Source organism: Pteropus medius, unplaced genomic scaffold (genome assembly GCF_902729225.1).
Source record: "Pteropus medius unplaced genomic scaffold, Ma_sr-lr_union100, whole genome shotgun sequence".
Taxonomy (NCBI): domain Eukaryota; kingdom Metazoa; phylum Chordata; class Mammalia; order Chiroptera; family Pteropodidae; genus Pteropus; species Pteropus medius.
The window spans coordinates 1,712,995-1,725,750 of NW_024340699.1; the positions used below are offsets into that span (position 1 = coordinate 1,712,995).

General features: G+C 36.0%; 1 pseudogene; it reads right to left on the reverse strand.

Annotated features, from left to right (window-relative positions):
* Positions 1 to 9,056: 9,056 nt before the first annotated feature.
* LOC120616846 (uncharacterized) lies at positions 9,057 to 9,172 on the reverse strand (annotated as a pseudogene).
* Positions 9,173 to 12,756: the final 3,584 nt, after the last annotated feature.

The following is a 12,756-nucleotide window of genomic DNA, read 5'->3' on the forward strand; positions in this document are numbered from 1 at the left end:
GATGCCTCCATGGAGGTGAAGCAAATTTTTCTGTGGGCATAACTGGAATGTAAACAAACTAGTTTCAAGACCCTAGGCCCCTTTAGCCAGATGAGGTCATCGAATGGTGCAAAAGTGTAAGCAGAGAGAGGATTTGGGAAAGGCTTCTTTGGAGGGAGCTCCTGCTGTCAGTAAAGCTGAGCAAAGAAGACACTGTAGAGAATGCTACTTCCTTCTGCTCTAGTCTAGTGGTGGTGAGACCAAGAGATGGGATAGGGTAATCCATTCTGCTGTTCCTGCCCCATGCTGAGCTATGGATAATTCTCTGGGGCCTTCTGACACCCTGAATGTAATATAATAATAATAAATTTATAAATAAGAAATACATACACACATACATATACGTACACATATGTGTGTATGTATACATATAGTCTTTGTTCCTGGTTCTTGGCACAGAGCTCTTAAATCCCTAGTAATTGCCTGATAGGAGTAACGAACTCCTTGTCACCACACCTGAATTTATGATAATGAGGTGATTCTTGGCCTTTAGATAGCTTCAGGATTGGGGCTAGTCACCATATTCTTTTGTAGTCCTCCAAAAGCAACTTAACTATACTGTGAATGTTTCTATTATATGTACATCATGTTTTTAAAAGCTACCTGACATTCCATTGTTTGAATATACTGTAATTTATAAACTTTTATCTCCCATTGTAAAACATTTAGGTTGCTTCTCTGGCTATACAATTATAAACACTATTGTTGTCAAAATCCTTATATGATGAACTCCTTTGTTCACTTGTGCAATTCATGGGATTAATTACTACATGCGAAAAGCCTGGTCAAAGAGTGCAACTATTGTATTGATTTTCTAGGGTTGTTGGAGCAAAGTCCCACAAACCAGGTGGCTTAAACAGAAATCGATTTTGTCACAGTTCTGGAGGCTAGAAATCCAAGATCAAGCTGTTGGCAGGGCTGATTTCTTTTGGAGGTTTTGAGAGAGAACCTGTTCCATTCCTCTTTCCTAGCTTCTGGTGGTTTGCTGGCAATCTGGCATTCCTTCGCGTCTGCTACATCACTCCAATCTCTGTCTTAATGTCAACATGGCATTCTCCTTGTGTTCCTGTCTACGTCCAAATTTCGTTTTTATAAGGACTCCAGTCATATTGGATTATGGGTCTACCTACTCCAGTATGACCTCAGGTATAATGATCCTATTTCCAAATAAAGTGACATCATGATGTACTAGGTGTTAGGACTCTAACATATGAACTTGGTGGTAGGGAGGGAACAATTCAACTTAGAGCCTACCTATAAGACTTTTAATATATGTTGCCAAATTTTTAGAGTGCATCTTTGAGAGATGTAAATGAGGTAGCACTGAGAGGACTTGGTGTGACTCATTATAACTGGGAAAGGGATCAGAGGAAAGGAGAATTGGGTGATTTCCAAATATTGACCATGAGCAACTGAGTAAAATAGAGGAAAATTATACTGGGAGAGGGAGTTTGGTTGGTGATGAGTTAAGTTTTAGAAGACCGAATCTGAGGCATTATGGAACAGGCAAGTGGAAATGTCTAATCAGTAGCTATATATGTTGGTCTGGAGTTTAGGAAACACACAAATTTGAGAATCAGCACTACCTAAGTGGACGGTGAAAGTCATGGGGATGGACTCCCCACAAAGATCGAGTAACATGAGATAAAAAGAGGACCAAGGACACAATCTGGAAACCCCAATGATAAAAGGATACTGGGAAGGTAAGTTCACAAATGTGACTGGGGAGAAAAGCTTCAAGAACAAGGACACAAACTAATACTTGATGGGTGAGTAAGACTTCAAGGGAGACAAGGAAACATTCTAAGCTGAGAACATAGCCTGAACAAAGGGCTAGAGAATGGGAATGTGCACAGCATAGCCTGAAAATATCTGATAATCTGACATGACTAGAGACAACAGTACAAGGGGACAGGGAGTGGTGGAAATGAGAAAGGGAAAGTAAATTAGGGCCAGGTATGGGAGGTGTTTTGAGCCTGTCATTGGTCTGTTAGCACTCAGATCTGTCTCTTGCCCTTTCCTGCTTATCTCTGTAACACAGGGTGCTGACCCTGTATCTGCATTTCTCAAGTTACCTTACCCACTGGCTTCTGAATACATTTGGCCGGTAGGGGCACAGATAGTGGACTGGAGAGCCAGGGGAAGAGAGAAGGCAGAATATTCCTCCCCTTCCCTCTCTGCTTTGGGCAGCATCTCTGGCAGTGGCTGTGATTCCTCCATGCTCCAGCTCTTGCTGGGCAGCCTCTACCATAGCTCCAGTTCTTTCTGACAACTCTGGTTGCATAGTCCATCCAGTTGTGCTGGAGGCTCCTCCTCTAAGTTCCAGATCCCGCCATATACCCTGGTTCCTGGGTTCCAATGACACTATCTCCTTGTACCTTTTTTTCCTATGGATGATAGTGGCTCCCTGCAGCTGGTGATCTCTGAGATGCCTCACCTTCCCATTTTCAGCTCTGCTAACACTCTGTAACTAGTTGTTCATATTAAATTCCTTCTGTTGTTGCCATTTATTTTTCTGGGATGAAAAATATTGCAATGAATGTTTATAAATGTCTCCTGGTGCATCTGTCCAAGAGTCTCTTTCTAGGGCATATACCTTGGAGTGGAATTGCTAGATTGCCTACTTCCAGGCTTGTTTTACACAAGGGAAAAACAAACCCATGTAAAAACAGATTCCTATCTTATACCATAGTCAAAATTCAATTTCAAATATAAAGGGTAAACTTAAAAACTTTAAAAGAAAATATAGACTATCTTTATGACCTAAGCTAGGTAAAAATTTCTTATACAAGATACAAAAAGGAAATGTTAAAATATTAAACATTATTAGTATTAAGAACTTTTGTTCAACAAAAGACATGATAAAGAAAAGTAAAAGCATAACTGGAAAAAGTTCAACTTGTTGCACGAAATTTGCAACAAGTTGAACTGATGGCTGATATTACAAGAAAGATTGATCTTTAGAATTACTATATATGGTGCCAGATACTACACTTATTGTGATCACTTCATAAAGTATATCATTGTCTAATCACTATGTGTACATCTGAAAATAATATCGTTGTCAACTGTAATTAAAAAAAAATGCATCAGATCACATCCAGTTTTAAGTAGCTGCAACTAATGCAGCCTTAAAAATATATCACCTAAATGAATAATTCAAGGTCTCAATAAAGAATGGTTTGGGTGAAAATGCCTATCTTCAGGAAAGCATAAATCTGCTTTCATAAAAAGTTAAAGGATGGAAAGAAAGAGTGAGTAAACTTAATAAACAAAAAACTTGCAGAAGATGAGAGATTGGGCTGCTCTTCTTGGAGAAAAGAACATGGATGAGGAGATTTTGGAATTACTGTATATAAGGAATGAATCAGACAACGAAGATTTCATAGAATATTAAATGGTTTTCTTTATTGAGGTAAAATTCTCATAAAATTCACTATTTTAAAGTTTACAATTCAATGTCTTTTACTACATTTACACTTTGTGCAATCATCCCCACTCTCTGATTCTTAGATATACTGATACTGACATGTTTCAGTGATTAGTTAACTTAACAGTCAGGGAACCAGCAGAATGATCAAAGAGTAAGCCAGTTCAGAGAGAGAACAGAATCAAAAGTAGGATATAGAAATAAAAGGATCACTGGAACAGCTTCTTAAAACAAAAACAAAAACAAAAATAGCAAGTAAGCAGCTAAGTAAGTAATATTTGGAGTTTCATTTCTCATGGTCATAAAAGCATCATGTCCACATCAGCTGATACAGAAGAAATCTGTAGGAAATAGTACCAGATGTCAGATAAGCTGACCACTAACTGGAAATAAAAAATCAGTATGTCTAAAAAGCAATGCCAATGATACATCTGTGGCTGTTAATTGGAGTCCTAAGGTTGCATTTCCCAGTCTTGTTGAAGATATAGCAAATGAGTTACTAAGGTCAGAGGCAGAAGATCAAGCAACAAATTCCAGTTTTAAAAAGATTGCTGCCAGTGATTTTTTCGAACCATGAGCAAAATACAGAATATACAGTTTGCCTTTTTTTCTTTTTAGGGTAAAAACTTTCTAATCTGACATCTATAAAGTTGTTGTGAGAAGTAAATGAAATAATACATCTAAGATGCTTATATGCATAAATAATAGCTGTTATCATTGTTAATTAGGAATATTATTAAGGGGGAAAAATGAAGAGAAAAAAGATATATAGGTTAGATTCACTATACCAAAAAGAGAATAATAACTGCCATGTCAAAATTAGAGTTATTAAAATGTAATCAAATTCAGAGGGAGCAATTCTAAAAAAAAATAATGGATTCATGTTAACTTAATATATGAACCACTTCAATATCTGAGAACATGAAATAATTTGGAACTGTTTAATACTTCTTATTCATGCTAGTAACAGTAACAGCATAAAATATATTTACAGGTGGTAGAATTTAAAATTAATGTAAATCCAAACTGCTGAGATATAGATGAAGAAAAAAATGAATGGGTTTGCTTACTGTTAAAATGCGACTATCATTAAGAAATAGAGTGGATAAATGAATGTTGAATTAACTAGAATGTTAGGACAGAATAGAGTCATAAGACCTGTCAGGAAGAGGATGCCATTAACTATCAGTGTTAAAGACACATCAGGAGAGGCTGTTTGACCTACAGAGAGGTCTTCTTCCCTGAGAATGCTCCCCAGTATCAGCGGCGGGCTCAGGAAAACCTGACGTCTTGGAAGAGTTGATTGGTCCAGAGAGAGACATATAATCTAAGTCAGACCAATAGGTTTGATCCCAGAATTTAGAGATTTGGAGCTGAGTGACACAGAGAGTGGGAGTCATATAAATAACAGTACTCTAGGGATAACATCTATGGATTAATTATTAAGGATCTTAAACTTGCCTTGGTTCCTGGTTCAACAACATTCAATTAATACCCTATGTCAGCTACTACCCCCTCCTAATGCCGCCTTTCCTCCTCCTCCCACACTTTCTTGGCTCAAGATAGCTTGATTAAGTTCGTTATTTAAAACCAGAAATAATATTTCAATACAAATCACTAGAGGGAATATTTTTACAGCATCAAGAAAAAATGTACCACTTTGATGTTATCAATGAAAGTTTAAAACTAAATGTAAATTCTCTATGAAGTTTATTTCGGTATGAATAATGAGGCTCTGGAAATTCTAGGAAAGATAAATACACACATGAGAGAAGTAATAACAGCTATCAATAAAAAGAAAGAACATGATTTTTCCATTTGGTTTTATGAACAATGTACTATATGATCCTTATACTTCTCATTTTACAAGTGGAAGATTGGTGGAAACTGTTGTAATCTAGCACAGGTCCATAGGCTGTTGCTGGAGAACTACTGAATTAAACCCCACAGACTCTGAAATATAGAATTTAAAAAACCTTTTGGTTATTCAATAAGCTCATTTTTAACAGGGATTGAGGCCAGGGAAATTGATTACCTAAAGGTCAAGAGGATAATTTTAGGCAAAGCTTCTTCTAGAACCCTCTATGGACATACACAAATGCATTGCTAAAGAAATGTTTCCTGATGATGGAATGTATAATGAATAAAACAATGGTAACCTGTTCATTACAGATTGTTTATTGGTGATCAAAGCTTGCTTTGTCATGTTGTAAATGTTTAGATTGTTTAACAGTCTAGACATTTTATTATTTACTGAAGCATGGGAGATATTAATTTATCCACTTATGAATCACTGTGGATATAAAGAAACAAATAAATGAAAATTGCCCTCATAATTTGGAATACTGTAACATAATAATAATTTAATGTTCTTGTTTAAGCTTTCAAATGGAATGTTGATTGGGCAGCAATATATTATACTAAAAATTTCATCTCAAAAATAGTTTGTTAATCTAGAAATTGTGAGTAGGGACATCTGTGATTATTTCTCCCATGCTTGAGAAGCTGTTATCTCCTATGCACATGACTTTGGATATAAAAAAGGAGCAGGAATTTTACCTTCAACACTGTGCATAGAAAACTACCCGCAAGGCCATCGATGGGGACTTGTTTTAGTTCTTTACTACAGGAAAATTTTTCTTTTCTTGATATTTTCCTTATAAAATGATGGCAAAATTAAATGAATCCAGATCTTCTGCCACCTATAGTTTTTAACTTAGATATCTGCATTCTATTTACTACATAAAAAGTAAAATCAATTTTCTATAATGACTACACATTATTTGATAATTAGGAGAAATGAATTCTACCATTAGAATAAGTAGAATCAAATCATGATTTTTTCCCTCCTGTTGGTAATTTTCAGACCCTATATTTAAATTAAGCCTGCTAATTTCAGGCTTAAAACTAAATTCTGGAGATCTAATGTACAACTTTATGCTATACTCGATGATAATGTATTGTACATTTAAAATTTTTTAAGAGAATAGATTTGTCAAGTGTTCTTAATCTAACAAAAAAAAATTAAGCCTGTTGCATATACATATGTTTTGTTTTCAAAGTGAAAATTTTAAAATCACTTTTTTCCTCATTATAAAAGTAATTCAGACACTTCTAGTTCTGGAACAAAATGAAGCAGTTGCACTTCTCCCCAATTCCTTCTGCTAAGTACAGCTAAAAACCCTGGATGGTATTATAAAACAAATATAAAAAGTCTGAAAGGTGGAGAGAAGGCAGATTGGCTAGTTACCTGAAGACAGGGCAGTGAGTTCCCTGGGTTTTCTTTTTGCTTCATATTTCTCAGACTGGGTGCTGGAGATGTAGGCAACCCGGAAATATCAGCAGACTCAGACAGAAAAAGCCCCCCAAAATCTGCTCTCCCTAAAGGACCAGGAAAGGTATAACCTAGCAAAGAAATAAAAACATTTAGTTAATAACCACTTACGCAGAAAAGAGTTAACATGAGAAGCCTGAGCCTGCCATTCATACAAAGCCCTGCTTGCAAGGTTGACTATTGGCTGGCATCTGGGTACTTCACTGATAAACAGTTCCCTATGCTATTAAAATTTTCTTAAATGATAAGAGTATTTCATTGTGCCTAGAGTGTTCATATAAAGGATGTGGTTTATGCTGCACACTTACTTTCCTTCTGGGAGTCTGAAATTAGTGTTAGGCAATGGGTATGTATATACCAGCCGGCCAAAAAAAACTTGGGCTTCCTTGGAAGACAACACTTCATATCTGTTGTCACAATTCATTGATGGAAAAATTAAGTGCATCCTGGGCAATTCCACTGGGAAAGAACTCTTAGAATTTTGTGCCTGGTTACCTCTGCATTTCACTTCATTCAGTTCTTACATTTGGCGATTTTGCTTTGTAACCTTTTGCTATAAATCTTGTCTGTGAATACAACTGTAAACTGAGTCCTGAGAGTCCTCTTAGTGAATCACTGAACACAGGAATGTTCTTTGAGTCTCCTGACACACTGCCATACTTCAAATATCACAAAAAAGTGGTGGTCTCATCCTCACCTATGTCAGCAATAGCCCAGTGGGAAGCCTAGACTTTCTCTCTTGCCAGGCTGTAATTAGGTACTCTAGCCCCACTGCCAGGATGGTGTCAGAGAAGGCTGATTGGGAAGCCAGAACTTTGACCATCTTCCAGTGGTAACATGTTACCTTCCTCCCCATCTCCCGTAACGTCAGTGGAGGCCAGGTGGAGAATAATGATGAGGCACTCCTCTATCTTCCAACCAAGGCAGTATCAGTGGAGACCTGGTGGAGAATCTATTCCTGCACAACAGTAATGAAGTGTCCTTTCCTGCTCACATGGGGTATCAAAGGAGGCATAATGGGGAACCTGGATTTCTACCCAAACCAGGAAGTTACAAGCTGACATCTCCCTTCTCTGACCAATGCAGTGTCAGAAAAGGTCTGTTAAAACAGAAGATTTAAATAAGATTCAGAGTCTCCTAATGTAATACCCAAAATGTTCAGGACACAAAAGAAAAGTGCTCACCATACCAACAACCAGGAAAATATCAATTTGAATGAGAAAAACAATCAACAAATACCAACACCAAGATAACACAGATGTCATAATTATTTGAGGATTTTAAAGCAGCCAGAATAAACATGCTTCAATAAGCAATATGAACATGCTTGAAACAAACAAGTCCCAGCAAAGAAATAGAAGCTATAAAGAAAAAACAAATGGAAACTTTAGAACTTACGAATTACAATATCCTAAATTAAAAAAAGAAAAATCCATGGATGGGCTCAACAGACGAATAGAGAGAACAGAGGAACCAGAGAACCTAAAAGAACAATGGAAATGAGCCAATCTGAACAATAAAAAGAAAATAGATTTAAAAAATTTAAGTTTCAGGGATCTGTGGGCTAGACCAAAAGATCTAACGTTTGTGCTATCAGAGTCCCGGAGAAGAGAAAGAGGGCAGAGCTAAAACAAAATTGTTTAAATAAATAATGCCTGAAAATTTCCCAAATTTGGCAAAAGGAATCAATCTACAGGTTAAAGAGGCTGAATGAACCTAAAAGAGAATAAACAAAAGTAAATCTCCACCAACATACATGACAGTCAAACTTGTGAAAACTAAAAACAAAAAGAAAAATCCTGAAAGCAGCAAGAAACAACAGCTTATGATTAGCAGGACTGACAATTTGAATGACAGCAGATTTCTCCTCTGAAACTATAGAGGCCAGAAGGAAGAAGCACATTTTTCAAGGGCCCAAAGAAAAGAACTGTCAATCCAGGTTTTACATCCAGTGAAAATATCCTTTAGTAATGAAGGAGAAGTCAAGACATTCTCAAATAAAGGAAGCCTAAAAGCATTTGTTACCAGCAGACCTATCCTAGGAGAATAGCTAAAAGAAATTTCCTAAACAAAAAAGAAATTATAAAAAGAATCTTGAGACATTAGGAAGAACAATGGAAAAAGTAAAAACATGGGGAAATACAATAGACTTGCCTTTTCAAATTTTTTTTTTTTTGGCGAGGCAAACCTTGGTTGACCTCACAGATTGCAAGGACCTCGTCAGCTTACAATCCCTTATTTTTTACTTTTTTACGCCTACAGTACCTGGTCTTCCTAGGTGGTCTCCCAACCATGTACTAACCAGGCCCAACCCTGCTTAGCTTCCGAGATCAGACGTCGGGCTTGTTCAGGGTGGCATGGCTGTAGACTCAAATTTTCTAAATTATATTTGATGACTGAAGCAAAAATTTTAACATTGTTTGATATGGTTCTTAATGTACGTATAGGAAAAAATTAAGACAATAATAAATCGGGGAGAGTAAAGGAATTTAAATGGAGGTGAGGTTTTTATGCTTCACTTGAACTAGCAAAATGCCATCACCAGTAGACTGTGATATATTATGTATCTATAAGGTAATACCTAGAGCAACCACTAAAAAATTTATACAAAGAAATATATTAAAAAACACTAACGACAAATCAAAATAGAATTATAAAATCATGTTCAAGTAACCAACAGAAAGACAGGAAAAATAGGAAAACCAAAAACGAAAGGAAAAAGCAGAAAACAATAAAGTGGCAAACTAATCAATCATTATGTTACATACAAACAGTCTACTTATTTGTTGAAGCCCAAAACTGAAAACAACCAAAATGTGGAATAGGTGAATGGTTAGACAAATTTGGGTAAATCCATACCAGGGAATCCTACTCAGTCATAAAAAGGAATAGACTGTTAATACACAAAATAACTTAGATTTCAAGTGCCTTATGCTGAGTGAAAAAGGCCAATACTATATGATTCCATTGATGTAATATTCTGAAAATGACAAAATCATAGAGATGGAAAACAGATTAGTGATCTAGGCTGGGAATGGTGAGAGGAACGGGGATGGGCATGATTATAAAGGGGTAGCACAAGGGGTAGCTTTGTGATGGTAGAAGAGTTCTGTATCTTGATCGTAGTCGTGGTTATATAAATCTACATGTGACAAAATGATATAAAACCATATGCACACACATTGCACCGATGTCAGTGTCCTGGTTTTGATATTATACTATAGCTACGTAAGATGTAATCATAAGACAAAACTGGGTGAAAGGTACATATGATCTTTTTGTGACCTCCTGTAAATCTTTAGTTTAAAATATCACATATAAACTATATATATATATGCGTGTGTATATCTAAAGCGTAGAAACATTTTGCAAAAATAGGCATAAAATTAACAGTGGAAAAGAAATACCTATATTATTTGAATTTTTTAACAAAAGAATGCTTTCATGAATATCTTTTTAAAAAAGACAAAATTATTGTAAAAAATTCAAATATAGAAAAATATACACAAAATGAAAATTACCTGTTTGATGATGCCATCAAAATATAACTTCATTTATTCACTTATTTAACAAATACTTACTGAGGGTATCCTATGGTGCTGTTAACATTTCGGTATTTCAGAATTTTCCTGTGTATCCAGTCATACAAATTATAATCATTCACTGATATGTATTTATTATACGTATAACATGCTCTCATTTCTTCTATTCATCCATTATTCATCTATTAGCAAATACAGAGCTGTGGCTTCAGCCAACATCATGCTAGGCTCTGAGATGACAATGGTGAATAAATTAGACATGGTCTGTTTCCTCACAAATCTTATAGTATAGTGACTGCCACCAAACAAATTTTCTGAAAGAAATACACAATTACAGATTATGCCAAGTTTAGACAAATGAAAACAATACTTTGAAACACCTGTAAAAAGATGGTAAGATACCATATCACGTTTCTCATTGATGAAAATGAGCCAGTAAAGAGAAAGGTTAAAGACAGAAGAGAAAGAGAGAGGGATATTGGATTTATAGAAAGCTTTCTGAGAAGGAAGAGCCAGAACACAAATGTAAGGGTTGGTTGTTTCAGGTAGAAACTGCCACATTGAAACAGAAGAAAAAGAAGCGAGAACAAGCGCAGATGTAACTTAAGTTTGTAGATTTACATGTCTGAAGTTGAGGCAACTCCTCTTTGAGATTTTCTGTTTTCTTTGCAAAGTATAAGACAACATCATCTGCTAAGAGCAAGGATGTAAATCGAAAGATCTGAAGTTTGAAGAGAATGAGGTTTCAAAATAGTCATTTGGGAAAGGAAGTTCAATAGAAAAAGAGGTAGTAAACTTGCCAGGCTGAATTAAGGGCCTATAGTCTGTCACTGCTGTCTAACCATTTTTAGCTCACTGATCACAATCAGGAAGAAGGCAAGATCCTTCGTATTAGAACAGAGAAACAAAGTGATACGGTGAACCAAATTTAAAAAAAGGAAAGAATTGTTTTTCAACTGGAAGGAAAGAAAATGGCCTAAGAGAGAAAAGGAAAGGAAGAAAACACGTCAGGGGAAGATGGAAATAAAAGCAGGGTGGTGATGGATTTCTGGCCAGGGTAGAGGAACGTCCTTTTGTTTTCCAATCCAAACACGGTCACAGCGATAGCTGTTAATCATCTGCTTTTGTGAAACTGGTTCTATATTTCTTTTAGTCTTAGACCTTATAATCTGTAGACACCCTATGGAGGAATTCCCAGGCATCTTTAGTTGCTGCAGAGAAGTATGAATGAAGCACAAGGATATCATCCTCCATGCATTAGAAGATAGGCTTTAGTGAGCAACAGGAGGCAGAAGTTTAATTTCTCTTCTTATTGGTAGTTGTGAGTTGCTGAGCCCTTTCTTAGGTCCAATTTGTATTCATTCCCAGTTACTGAGCTTCCAGTTCCTTTACTCTAATAATATCTTTCAGTCCATTTTTGATTTCATGAATGTTTAGCTAAATAGAAACTGACTTGGAAGAACTGAGATCTGGACTAAAGATAACTTAAAACTATCTGTTAAATGGACCATTTGTCCAAAATACTCTACTACCATTATTCTCTGAGAAATACTACTCTTAAACATTTGGCAATTGTTAAACAATCTACACTCGAGTAATTCCAAATTTATCGGATCCTTTGTACAATAGATATTCCACTATTAGAAGAACCTCTATACAAATACTTTTTCTTAGAATTAGTGAAGCTTAAAGGTTTTAGTTGACCTTGATGATTAACAAAAACAAGCTTTTCTAGTCATAACAGCAAAAAAATATATAGTGGCCAAGCAGCTGGTTAGCACGTGAACAAGGCAAGGAAGAGACTGGGTTGAAAGAAAACATAATTCATTCCAGAATCCAGTCCCTTGTCTTTTAACTCTTTCTTTGGCTAGATTGCTAATGCATAATTTTTGTACAAATTCTTTAAATGGGGGAATTTTCTCGTCCTTTTTGTTTGTTTTTGAAGGAAAGACAAAAAAAAAAGCTGTTTTTTAAAATTAACAAGACAGAGGCAAGGAGAGAACATAAAATAGCGTGTCTTAACTAAAACACTGTTAAGAAACAAAACTTGGCTCTTTGCTCTTTCTTCCATCACAGCCAAAGGGAAATGAATGTTACTTTGCTGTCAAGTGTAAGGTAAAATACAGGTAACTCAAAGACTGCTGACTATTTGGGGGCCAATATTATTTTCGTGTTTTTCCTTTCTTTTTAAAATCTAGGTTTTGTTTGGGACCACATACAACAATATTGCGATTTTTTTCCCCTTTCTTTTCTGGCTAACAGCAAGTGATGCACGTTGGGAGGTCGCTGTATGAACCAGAAGGGATCGCTTTGAATTTTCCTCAAAGTCCGGTATTCTTTCGTCAGGGTTTGTAATTGGCTCTTCCCGCAGAGGGAAGATAAAACAGAAGTGGAGATGGGCGGGTGAAGAT